The 13159-nt window shown below is 41.7% G+C and overlaps 1 long non-coding RNA gene across 2 annotated transcripts; it reads left to right on the top strand.

Moving 5' to 3' along the window:
- The first annotated feature begins 3244 nt into the window (after nt 1–3244).
- On the top strand, nt 3245–11418 carry LOC125325465. 2 transcript variants are annotated; one of them, XR_007203345.1, is made up of 4 exons: nt 3245–3846; nt 6241–6353; nt 9504–9622; nt 10021–11418. It is a non-coding gene; the product is annotated as an uncharacterized LOC125325465 (long non-coding RNA). The 2 variants fall into 2 exon arrangements; XR_007203344.1 differs by having other exon boundaries at nt 10018–11418.
- Nucleotides 11419–13159: the final 1741 nt, after the last annotated feature.

Below are 13159 nucleotides of genomic sequence, written 5' to 3'. Positions count from 1 at the left end.
ATGAAGTGTAACTATAAAGCTTATCATACTCAAAAATGTGTTTGAAAGACTTGAGAGTGTAAGCAGGAAGAGCGATAATGGTCAGCCTTACTCACTGATCTATTTTTTTCCTGATTATCTATATTATATGTTCCTAAATGATGTTCCTTATCACCATTGTGTATTGAATGCACACTATGTCCAATGTGACATAGTTTACAAGCATTACTTAACACTTTCATGAAGGCTTGCTTTATACCAAATGCTGGTTTTTTTTCCAATATTATGCTGAAAGCATGTTTGTCTCCATTTATATTGAATAAAATGATTTCTAGCATGATCTAGTCTTTTCAAGTCATCAATGCATTTTAATCTCTTCTCCCATTTATCCACTTATCAATTATTACTTCCTTCAAAATGTGTTTAAACCCCTACATATGATATCAATAGGATTCACCAGCTTGGTGAGTGACTGAATTTTTTTTTTCTTAAATATTGGTTCGATATGCTCCCATCAGACCACCACTGGTAGTTAATAGATATATTTGTAGTGGAGTGTTGGAACCATGGGAGCAGGGTTTGCTTGTGTTCATGACTTTTGTCTATATCATCCTCCTCATTGTCCCAGCTCCTTCTCAAGCTCCAGCCAGTTTTGTAGGATAAAGAGCAGTTTGTCTGGACTCCCTGTGGGCTTTGTGATCAGTGGGACAGTGTTAGCTGCTTGGTGTCCATCCAGGTCTCAGGCTGGAGAGGGTGAGCTGCACCCACCATTCCTTCAGCTCCAACAGTAATTTGGGTCTCATTCTTCTCTAGGAAGCTGCTCATTTGCAGCAATAATTAATGATGGGAATTAATGATGATAAGGTTAATTGTAAGCACAGAAAACTCATCTTTTTTAACCCTGAAAATGTCTATGTGGTCACCTACTCACAACTCATGTATTTTCTTTGCAATATTTACTATTACATCTGAGGAAACAAAGGTCCTATTCATGTTGCAAGAGAGTTTGGGTAGTTTCACAACTGAAGAATTTTTTTAACATTTGTAAACCAGAAAACAGAAATGAGGCATCAGGTCATGTATACAGGCCATAGTTTGGCAGACATTTACACTTACGGCCAAATTTCAATTGGAACTTGATTTCCCTTGACTTCCAGGAAACCTCAGCGTATGTTAAAATTAACTCTGCTGCTTTGAGGTGATAGCAGCACTGCATGTTTGCATGGCTTGATAAACAACTGTGTGTGCACCAGAAGTATTTTGTTGACTGCGTTAAGCCTGGTGAGGTCACACATCTGTGCTGATCCATTCACCAATGGAGAAAGAAAGTTTTCAGTGCTGCTGCTGGACTAAATCACCAAGTGCTGGCAGGCTGCTGGGGTCATGTTGCTGGGCAGATCATCAGGTGTTGGCCAGTCACTGAGGGCTGCTCACAGAGCAAAAATGTACAGGACAGCAGACTCACCCTTCCTTCCTTCCTTCCTTCCTTCCTTCCTTCCTTCCTTCCTTCCGTCCTTCCTTCCTTCCTTCCTTCCTTCCTTCCGAATTCCTTCCTTCCTTCCTTCCTTCCTTCCTTCCTTCCTTCCGAATTCCTTCCTTCCTTCCTTCCAAATTCCTTCCTTCCAAATTCCTTCCTTCCTTCCTTCCTTCCTTCCTTCCGAATTCCTTCCTTCCGAATTCCTTCCTTCCGAATTCCTTCCGAATTCCTTCCGAATTCCTTCCGAATTCCTTCCGAATTCCTTCCTTCCTTCCTTCCGAATTCCTTCCTTCCTTCTGAATTCCTTCCGAATTCCTTCCGAATTCCTTCCTTCCTTCCTTCCGAATTCCTTCCGAATTCCTTCCGAATTCCTTCCGAATTCCTTCCTTCCTTCCGAATTCCTTCCAAATTCCTTCCGAATTCCTTCCTTCCAAATTCCTTCCTTCCTTCCTTCCTTCCTTCCTTCCTTCCTTCCTTCCTTCCTTCCTTCCGAATTCCTTCCGAATTCCTTCCGAATTCCTTCCTTCCTTCCGAATTCCTTCCGAATTCCTTCCGAATTCCTTCCTTCCTTCCTTCCGAATTCCTTCCGAATTCCTTCCTTCCTTCCTTCCGAATTCCTTCCGAATTCCTTCCGAATTCCTTCCTTCCTTCCGAATTCCTTCCAAATTCCTTCCGAATTCCTTCCTTCCGAATTCCTTCCTTCCTTCCTTCCTTCCGAATTCCTTCCGAATTCCTTCCAAATTCCTTCCGAATTCCTTCCTTCCGAATTCCTTCCTTCCTTCCTTCCTTCCTTCCGAATTCCTTCCGAATTCCTTCCTTCCGAATTCCTTCCTTCCTTCCGAATTCCTTCCGAATTCCTTCCGAATTCCTTCCGAATTCCTTCCTTCCTTCCTTCCTTCCTTCCGAATTCCTTCCTTCCGAATTCCTTCCTTCCTTCCAAATTCCTTCCGAATTCCTTCCTTCCTTCCTTCCGAATTCCTTCCGAATTCCTTCCGAATTCCTTCCTTCCTTCCGAATTCCTTCCTTCCGAATTCCTTCCTTCTGAATTCCTTCCTTCCGAATTCCTTCCGAATTCCTTCCGAATTCCTTCCGAATTCCTTCCGAATTCCTTCCGAATTCCTTCCTTCCTTCCTTCCGAATTCCTTCCGAATTCCTTCCGAATTCCTTCCTTCCTTCCGAATTCCTTCCAAATTCCTTCCGAATTCCTTCCTTCCGAATTCCTTCCTTCCTTCCTTCCTTCCTTCCTAATTCCTTCCTTCTGAATTCCTTCCGAATTCCTTCCTTCCTTCCTTCCTTCCGAATTCCTTCCTTCCTTCCTTCCTTCCTTCCTTCCTTCCTTCCTTCCTAATTCCTTCCTTCCGAATTCCTTCCGAATTCCTTCCGAATTCCTTCCTTCCGAATTCCTTCCTTCCTTCCGAATTCCTTCCGAATTCCTTCCGAATTCCTTCCTTCCTCCCTCCCTCCCTCCCTCCCTCCTTCCCCTCCCTTCCCCCCCTCCTTCCCTCCCTCCCCAAAGTCAAGACAACTGTCTCCTTGATGAGTCTGTAGGATTACAGCTGACCTTGCTACAGGACAGCGTGGGGCTTCATAGGCCAAATTGTCACTTTTTCTCATCCCTCCATCTTCTTCAGCATTTTCTCCCAAACCTTGACACTCTCACAACTGTTTAATATATTTTTTTTAACAATCTTGTTTAGCTGAAGTAAAATGATAGCTTGTTTCAATTTCAAAAAATAACTTTTCTTTACACTTGTTCCTAGCTGTTTTTTTTTTCTTTTTTCCAGCTTTGGTGGCTAGCTTCTTTGGCAAATGGATGACACAGTGAATTGCCTGAATCTATTATGTGTCTGTGAACACTGAATCCCTAGATTGCAACACCAGCCCAATTCTTCACTCTGCTGGAAGTCATCTTAAGAGGTGGATAGAGCTTAAGATTTTAGGAAGAAAGCTGGAGTTACACTCTACCAATATTAATTTCATGCATTCATGCCTGCATTCTTGATTCTGTAATTGGGCTGTGCTTCCATCTCCACCCATATCCTGCCTTGATGCATATCCACGTGCAGATGACAGCAGCAGGGACAGGTAAACCAGTCAGCTTGCAGGCTGAGTCACCCCAGGAAGGCAGACTGTCATCTGGCAACTAGGATGGAGAAGAAGGAAGTGTGCCAACCAAACAGGACTGAGCAATGCATCGCACCCCGCATGCCAAAACAGAGGTTGCACAATGTTGGCTATGACAGAGAAATGTGGAGAAGAACATAAGAATGCATTTCCAAAATGGCCTTCATAGTAGGAATTAAGAAAAACCAAAACTCAGCGTATTTCTTTTCATGGACCACTTTAATACCGAAGATGAATACAGCAATCAAGAAATGGCTAGAGCAATGGTGTAGTATAACCCTCTCAGCATTTTTGGTCACTTTTATATGGGTGTCTTTTCCTCTGCATGGAGGCTCAAAAGTGGGATCACAAACACAATTTATGAGTATTATGCCATTTGTTGGATTGTACACACAATAAATGGCTGTGAGTAATGTGCTATTAGCCTAAGCATTAATACCCTCCCCACTTCTGATGCAAGTAACCACTGGATTTCTGCTGGTCAGGAAGATGGTAATCACATGGGGAAGTGCCAGACTCTATTGCTCCTTGCAATAGGTTGATCCTCAGTTTTGCTGAGTTGCTATCTTCTATTTTGATTTTTGATTTTTTTCCCCCTCAGAGTTTTAGAGTTATTTCAGTTGTTAATTTTTCCATGAGTCCTCAAGTGATGGCTATCAACTCATCAATTTCATTTCTGTTCTTGTTCCAGCTTTTTCTTATATATCTTGCTTGGCTTAAGTGCTTGTATTGTCACTTATAGGTTAGCAACCTTTTTTTAGTAAAGCAGACGTGGGGTCACACAGCCTACCTAGGCCTTGTATTAAAATAGCACAAGTGTGAAAGATCTACCAATATGGTGGGAGACAGATTGATCTGTACTTATTGTTTGATGTATTTTTAAGTACCTTGCTGGCTTAAACATGTGGGTCTTGCCAGATGGCAAAAAGACTCAGAAATAGATCTTGACACAAACACCATGCAGGGTCAGATGTGCTATATAACTGATGGTATCAGTGATGCTCTTTGTAATGCCCAGCAGAAAAGTCTGGGAAGGATGAACTTCAAATGCAAAATACCTAGAAATCAGTGAGGTGAAGCTGAAAAATCTAGTGCTGCATGATATTCTGACTTTGATCATGCTCAGATTCATAAGGATGAGAAAAAAATCACTGTGAGGATAATTAATCATTGGCACAGGCTGTTCAGAGAGGTCTGGCACTCTCCATCCTTGGAGGTTTTCCAGATGTGGATAAAACCCTGAACAGCCTGGTCTGAGCAAAGTATTGACCCTGCAAGGAGAGAGATGAACGTACCAGGGGCCTCCTGAGTCCCCTTCCAGCTCGGATCACTCAGTGATTCTGTAAGCTACTTTTGGAGCCAAGATGAGGTGGAGAAATAATGTTACAGAGGGAAAATGCTCAGTGTGACATTTTCCAGTATGCCCACGTCTCTGTAAAGCTTGACTGCTGCCATCTGTGTAAGGTGATCCTGTCTCTCTCCAGGTCCTGTCCTGGTGTTCCTAGTCTCTCTCCTAAGCTAGTGCTGGCCCTTCTCCAACATCTCTGTGAGCTGTTTCGGCTCACCAACCTGAGAGAAGATGATTTTTTTTTTAACTGGTTGGCTTTCTGCTGATTTAGTTAGCTGAACTACTTCCCTAAGAGACAGATGAGCACCACAGCATGAGGAGGAGGTGGGAACATGTGGTTAACATTGGAAAGAGTCAAGGGTGGGCAGGGCCCTCTCAGTGGGAGTGAGCCATTACATTTGCCTTGCTGCTTCAGGAAAACAAAGTGATATATCTGCAGCAGCTTTAATATGGGCAGAACAAATTGGGTAAGCGCAAAAACGGTGCATCATAAAGAAAATAAAAACTCAGAAATAAAAATTCTATAGTGCTGAGACAATGAAAAGTGTCAAATTACATGAAGGAACGTGACAGTAAACAAATAAAGTGACAAATAACGTCCTTTGTAAAGATGCAAAGGAAAGATGAAGAGAGATGTATCAAATATCTAACACTTGAAATTGAAACTCCTGCCATGGTAGGAAACCACAGATCTTGTTTACCAAATTGCAAAAATCCTGTGTGGGTAGTTTAAACAGGAAATGGGCTGATCAAAAGCAATGATAGGGAAATATGAACAACAGAGATAATACAGATAAGCAAGGCATTTTAAAGAAGTCAAGAGCAGAAAGCTAGCCCTACTTTGACATGAGATTCTGTGACATGAGATGATGTGAATCTCTTTAAAAAGAGATTGCCATTGGTGCGGTGATGATATTAGAAAAGCAAGTTGTAGTCCAGTAGGTAGCAGCAAAAACACAATGAAAGACGTTTTGGTTGCAGTAGAAATGCTAAGAAGAGACCACGATGTCACTGCAGGAGTCAAATTTAAAAAGTTGTTGAAAAAAACCTAGGAAAGAACGCCAAATTTTTACAAGAGGAAACACGGAGTTGTTAAAATATTAAAATGTGAGACAGGGAAAGTGTCTCTCTGCCCTATGCTATAAGGGAGGTCATTTGCACTGGAATACCGCACAAGATGACACAGAATTGGAAGAGAGCAGCCTCTGGACTCAGGCCCAGAAAACCAGATATTCATGCAAAAGAGCATCTTGAAAGAACATGTGGAATGACATGCTTTGCTTATCACCACTTCCATTGATTATTTTTTCAGGTTGCTTGACGTGGGCCTCAGGGATGCCTTGTGGAACTTCAGCACTCAGCTCTTACTCCATCATCACAGCATTGCAGAGAGGGGTGGATAGCTGCATCTGGGAGTCCATCTAAGTAAGAGGCTGGTTCACTTGGAACACTGGTGTGAAACAAGGCTACACTTGCTTTCTGGGGCTGTTTAGCATTATCACACATAGCTACAATGTGGGCAGCATGAGCAGCAGCATTCCGTGGGGTAGATTGCACATATCTTGGAAGCGTAAATTGTGCTAGTAGCACTGCGTTACTGAGCCACAGACCTGAAAAAACCTGTGAAGATACATAAGCTAGCAAAAAAGGTAAGCCAAACAGGATTCAAAATCAGTTATCAAAGCAAACATCTCTGAAAGCTTAGTACCAAGCATCAAAGTCATGCTAGAAAACACAAATTCTAGGAAAGCAGAACTTGCCAGTCCTGTCCATTTCTCACTTCTGAGTAATCAGGAAAGAACTGACAGTAAAAATAGGAGAATCTTCCACCACTCACACTCATTTCAGCATATGGAAATTCAAGATATTCAGTTCCAGAATGAAAAAAAGATTTTTTTAGAATTATTATTTACATATAATTACAATGCTAAAATAGATCCTGGAAAACAGAAACATCAAAGATGATAGGAAAACTAGACGCCTTGAGAAACAGAAAGTGCCTATGAAAAAGTCTGAATGTTGGTCTCTGTCTCAGCATGGAGTAGAACTGCCCACCACCACCTCTCCTTCCACCACAGTCAGCAGCGAGCATGGGATATAATTGTTGTGCACTCTCTGAATGGCAATCCCCAAGAATTCCCCCCCAGGATGATCCAATGTGCATGAAGAAGACCCACCTGACAGGAATGATGGTCATCAATCCCAGCTGTGTGTGCTAGAAACAACAAGGATTGACAGTAAGCAATGGAAGACGCTGCCTTCCACAGCAAGAATAACAAGGGCTGCTAAGAGGATCCACTACGTTCTCCATAAGTGGTTTGTTTGCTCTTCAAAGCAAAACTTGCATTAGCTAGGTTGCCACTGGAGGTAATAGTCGTGAACCTTACCAAAGGGTAGGAAAATAATGCTCCTGCTCCAGAGATGCAAAGAGTAGCTGATGGATGTCCAGGCTAAAGCACTGTACTAAATACTTCAAGGAGCCAGGGAAAACATCTTGCCAAGGCATCACTGTGTAATTGCTGCAGCCATGGCGGACTGGGGAGAAAGTCCATGCCAAGAAGGGTTGGCAGGTATGATAGGTAGCAGCAAATGAGGTAGTCATGCCACAGTGGAAATTACTTGACCCCTGATTAAAGGGGCTTTGCCTTACATGTGTCTTCAAAGGTATCTCGAGTCCACTGGTGTCATTAGCACTGATGGTTTATTTTCATTATCTAGACTGAATGAGAGATCTTTAATCAAACTGTGTTGTATTAGAGACAGTTCTGCTGTTTAACCATAAATATTTGGGTGTGCAATCTGGTGTTGATCTGCAAGGTTATTAATATGTATAAAATAAGTAGTCCTTTTTTATTTGCATCATCTACCAAGTTGTTTCAGCTTATTAAGTTTGAGCTTAGATCTGAGCATGCTTTTTGAGGTGATCCCTTGTTGAAATAAGGGCGCACATTGAATACATTCAGGATAAATTGTTTCTGCTACAATTCCCAGTCATTTTCTTAGCCAAGTTTTAACACAAAAGCACTAAATCTATGCTTCTTTAGAAAAGTAAATCTCGACAGTCTGTTCTCAGCTTTCTTCTACATTTGTCATAATATCAAGCCCACACATAGCCCAGATTCCTCAATGGTAGCTGGTGAAATTTTTCCACCTTCTTGTGCTATAAATACTCCTGTGTCCTGAGCAGCAGCCTGTGTCTGTGTTTTGGGTACAGACTGCTGTTATTTTAGATACCTGCCTCCATAAAGGAGCATCAGTGTTTCTTACATGTCTTCATAATGAGAATTTTTTCATTACTTTCACAGAAGCTTAACCTCATTTCCAAAATGAGGTTGTTCTTGTTCTCCAAGTTAAATAACTAAATACATATATATATGTGTGTTGTGTACAAAATGTTGGGAATCCATCCATCAAGACCTATATGTATTTATATGTATATAGTGGTTGAAGTAAAGAGTTCGTTCAGGAGGGACTCATAAATGTGTGCCTTCTTTTAAGCCTGAAGATAAGTTTCATGCGTGTTTACACACTTTTCTGAATAGGGGTGCATCGAAGAACAGGCTTATTTTCTGAAACCAAAACCTTGACTGAAATGTCACTGCCTGGATCCCTTGCTCCTTGCAAGGCTGACAGCAGCAAGGGGGTATAAACCATAGCTCACAGTGGCCTCACCAGTAATATAAGGACACATTGCATGTAATCATACATCGTGTTGTTCCTCAGGTGAGACCATGTGCTTTAGTAACCCGCCTTTATGCAGTGGAAGCATCAAGATGAAGGTCATGGGTCCCAGAACACAGCTGTGATGAAGCAAATCTACATTGTGACATTCAAATTTGTTATATAATTAGAGCATTCAATTATAGACTGAAAGACATACTTAGACTGTATTAGAATATTCTCTGATGTAAATGAGGTTGGGTTAATTCCCTAACAGGCTGGGCTGTGACAAGAGGTGGAGATAAGCTCCCAGCACTAACTGGGGACAAAATTAAGCAAGTGGCATTCTTGCCTGCCCTGCCTCACCTTCTCCTGTGCCCTGGTCCTATGGCCATGACAGCCAGCTCCCTGCTGAGAGCCCCTGCCACAGTGAACAACTGGACAATGTCCACGTTTTGTTGAAATTTGCTAATAAACAATTTCTCCTTCGGGTTCCAGCTGCAGCTCTGCCCTTGTGCAGGTTATTGGTTGGGTGGAGCAGCTGCAAGCACTGGGAACAGCTAAGACTCTTCAACAATTTCAGTAGTTTTCTTGAATTAATACTGGATTAATTTCATGTCTGAAAACAATAAGTTTTGATAGGAGACCTTGTTTCTCTAGGCTGATCTGGCAGGTTCAGCCATAGCTTACGTAAGCTGGAACATTAAGGCTTGTTTCAAAGAGAGAGGGAATGCGAGCCAAGACACAAATATGGGCCCCTATTTTCCTTTGAAAAATATGATTAGCTTTCCATTTTCCTCTTAGGCAGCAGTAAGCTGCTCCTCTGAGTGAGCAAAGGGTCCTTTGTATTTTGGAGATATCTGAGGAAATTACCATGGCATTATTGTTCCATAAGTCACTTCCAAAATATTCTAGATCTCACGCAGAGATGGAAAGAGTCTGTGACCAGAGAGAAGAGAGTCTGTGACGAGACTGCACAGCCTGAGATTAAATGTAAGGGCAGCAGGCACAATGTCCAGAACAGATAAATCAGGGTGAGTGGACAGTTGCATTCTTGTTTTTCCACTGTACTAACAGAGAGCGCAAAATAAGCCTGTATAGCAAATACATGAAAAAAAACATACTGGAAGAAATATTTATGTTGTACTAGCATATTCACTGTTCTAAATGAGTTTGGGCTAATTACTTATCGGACCAGAATGGGATAAGCAGGGGAGATAAGCTCCTAATATCACATTAGAAAAAATTAATTAAGCAGAATAAACATAATTTATTTGATTCTTCTCTTTCCTATTTCAATTGCTTTACTTAGCAATCTCAGTAATGTTCTTTAACAAATTCTTTATTTATTTTCTTAAACAGAAAAAAAAGAAAAATTAAAACAAGCTGGAAAGAGATTAATTTTATCCTGGTTCCTTGTTCTCCTCAGCAGATGAACAACTGCAGTATCAGCACAGATTTCTGCTAATTGAGTTAATGGAGTGCCACTACCAGTCACGGGTTGTCATCCTCTGAGTAAAGCACTCCCAGAAGAGGATTGCTGATGGGCACTGGTGAGAAACATGAACTGAGGATTTGCTTGTTGGCTGGGATGGCAAGTAATTCGATAGATGTATATTCCAGATGTAAGGTAACCCACTGTGTCTCCTCCAGCCTCTTACCATCCTTGTCCCTTTTCTTTCTCCACTTCATTCCAGACCCCATCTTCTCCTACAGGAAGTCACAGTGGATCCCAGCTCCTGATCTCCCAATCTGATTAGCTCTTTGCTCACTCCCCAGTATGACATTCTTTGCTTCTAATCTACTTGGCTGTACCACCCTAACTCCCCAGTTCCTTCTTATGATGCCATTTCTCATCTAGAGTAAGTTTGGTATCCAGTATCTCTGTCTGAGAAGTTCTTCACAGTGCATTTTAGCAGCTCTGTCCTCTGTACTCTTGATTTGGACATCTGTGTTGCTGGGACCTGAGGAAGGGAGACCCCTCCTTTTCTTTTGTTGACTAGACCTCTTACAGCTCATGTCCATCCACAGCAAATGAAACCTTTTAGGAAAGTATTCTGTTGAAATCAAAGTCATCTTTATTAAATATGCACAGTGACTTTTTAAATACCTGTCACTGACACAAAATCTGTCTTCTATCAGCTTTTAAGTCCTTACACCAAACTTGCAAGATGTAGGCTTTGTCACAGAAAACACCAGAATTTTTAACCACAGCACATTTTCCCCTACAGCCTGTCAGACATGTCTGAATTGTTTTGCACTAGTTCCCCTTGAGAATATGTGTCAAGTAAAAAGTCCTGAATGATACAATTTCATATTGTTTAGACAGGACAGTGGTATTAATGCATTTAATCTTATAAAAAGCATTCTAATATCTTTAGTGACCACAATACAGACTTTTATTCCTTAGGGAAGATAAGGAATGTCCTTGCAAACAAGAAAAATTAGATCCTGTTGTGCCAAGGCCTATGTTCTAAGTAGTTCAAGGTGACCAGTGTACAGCTCAGACTGTTACATAAAACAATTTGCGAAGACCAGTGAGAATTAAACACAAAATGACAGCTTCTTTAAGAAAACAAGACCCAATGAAAAGCCCCAAGGACTATGCTGGAATCATGTCCAGAAAAGATAAAAAAAAGTGAGACTAGACTCAGCAGTGCTCTGGCAGAGCAGTTGAGAGAAGACTCTTCAGTCAGGTGCAAGAAGTATGACACTGATAATGTGGGTGATTTTGATGAGATTTATTGCTAATACAGTACCTAAGTATTGCCAATGCAGTGTATTATACCAGCAGGTCTAAAGGGCTGTAACATAAGCAGGTACAGCTGGAAACGTGCGGGTTTGCAGAAAGCACAATTGCAAAGCAGCAAAGCACCCACGGAGCTACTTCAGGATTTTATCTCCACATGTGGCTGGATCTTAGCCCTGTTAACTCCCCTGTCCAAAACGGAGTGTTCCCGGGGCTGGATGTACCCTGCAGGTGTCCCATCCCTGCTGGAGTGGGATCCACCTGGAAGCTGCCCTGCAAGCTCTGGAGATCAGTTTGCCCAGTTGGCCCAGTCTCCAGGAGCATTTTGTACCCTTTTGCAGGCCCACGTGTACCAAGATCAATCACAATCATCACCATTCCCCCATCTCTGGAATGCATTAATTATGCAAGCATCCAGACAGCTCCTCCTGCAATTCCCACCTGGAGTTCTTATCTTAGGATAAATCACATTCAAAGTCTGCATGGGAGAGGGGGGTGGTGTGTGTGGAGGACACACTCCTAGAACCGACTATTTTTTGTGACCATCACAGGGGCAAAATTGATACGGTAGAGTAAACATTGCTAACGAGCAAAATCATGAGTGGGTGGGCTATTCTGACTCCCTGGTGACCCAAATCTTGAGCTGCAAGGATGCTTTATTTGATCCAAACTGCAGAAAGATAGGTAGGCAGCAGAAGCACGACTGGCTGGTTTGTGCTTTTCCTTCCCTTGCTGGTTCTTTCTTTTTTCACGTGTGTTTCCCTTTGTTTTCTATTTGAGAAAAATCTGCTTGAAACATTAAAGCTATGTCCTTTGGAGAGCTGCTGTAATGCTGTTAACAAACAGCTTCCAAAAAGCTATGTTAGAGACAGCAGGGCATTGCTGCAATTTCCATGTTTCCATGTAACCAACAGTCAATACATTGTCCTGAAGTTTTTCTAGCAATGAATTTGCTATTCAGTGCCAACACCAGAGAGAGAGGCTGAGCTCCCTGCCCCTGCAGCTCTTGTGCTGTCTTTGTCCCTTGCCCATACGGCCATGCCTCTCCAGGGGAGGACTGGTTCTGTCAACAGCTCCAGTAGAAGTCCCAGCCTATCTCAGTGAACTGAATAACTCTTTTCTGAAATAGAAAACCCAATACTTTGTCTTTCTTACTATATCTAAGCCTGTTAAAGAATGGTGCTTTTCTCACATAGACTTTAAATAGTGAATGAAAATTGGAGTTTTAAAATTAAAGCCTTATTTTTCTGCATTCTAAGTACTTTTAGTCTTCTTTTTTTCCCTTATATTTTTCTATCTTTAACAAAGGGTTTAAAAGATTTTGTGTGATCCATATTGCCACAGGAATAAACAAGCATTTGAAACCTCAAACCCTATCCAAAGCTTGTTTAGCAATATAGTTTTGTTACAGTGACACAGTACCTTTAATTCATTTGACCCTCTGGGTCTGTTTGCTTTACTGAAATTTGACTCAGCAAAGTTAAATCCCCTCGCATCATTGTGCAAGACAACTCATTTTATGTTTGGATACAAACCAATTCGCCGCCAAAGCTGCATAATCAACTCCTGCCCTGACATTCCAGTTAGTACTCATAGGGCTGAAGGGAAAGAGAAATTGTGATGGTTGAATAGAAATGCACCTAATTTCTAGGGATGCTCTGTGACTATCAGAACAATAGATGGTGTATTAACTATTACATTTACCAACACTCTTTTTCCTTGGCATAGTTTATATATTTACGTAAGAGGATGGCAGTCTACTGTCGCTGTATTGCGCAAAATTCTTGAATGGATACCATGAAGTAATCTTTTTTTCCCCTAA

The sequence above is a fragment of the Corvus hawaiiensis genome, chromosome 4 (assembly GCF_020740725.1).
Source record: "Corvus hawaiiensis isolate bCorHaw1 chromosome 4, bCorHaw1.pri.cur, whole genome shotgun sequence".
Classification (NCBI taxonomy): Eukaryota; Metazoa; Chordata; class Aves; order Passeriformes; family Corvidae; genus Corvus; species Corvus hawaiiensis.
Note: the sequence above shows the minus strand (reverse complement) of the source record. Positions and strands in the feature narration are given on the sequence as shown.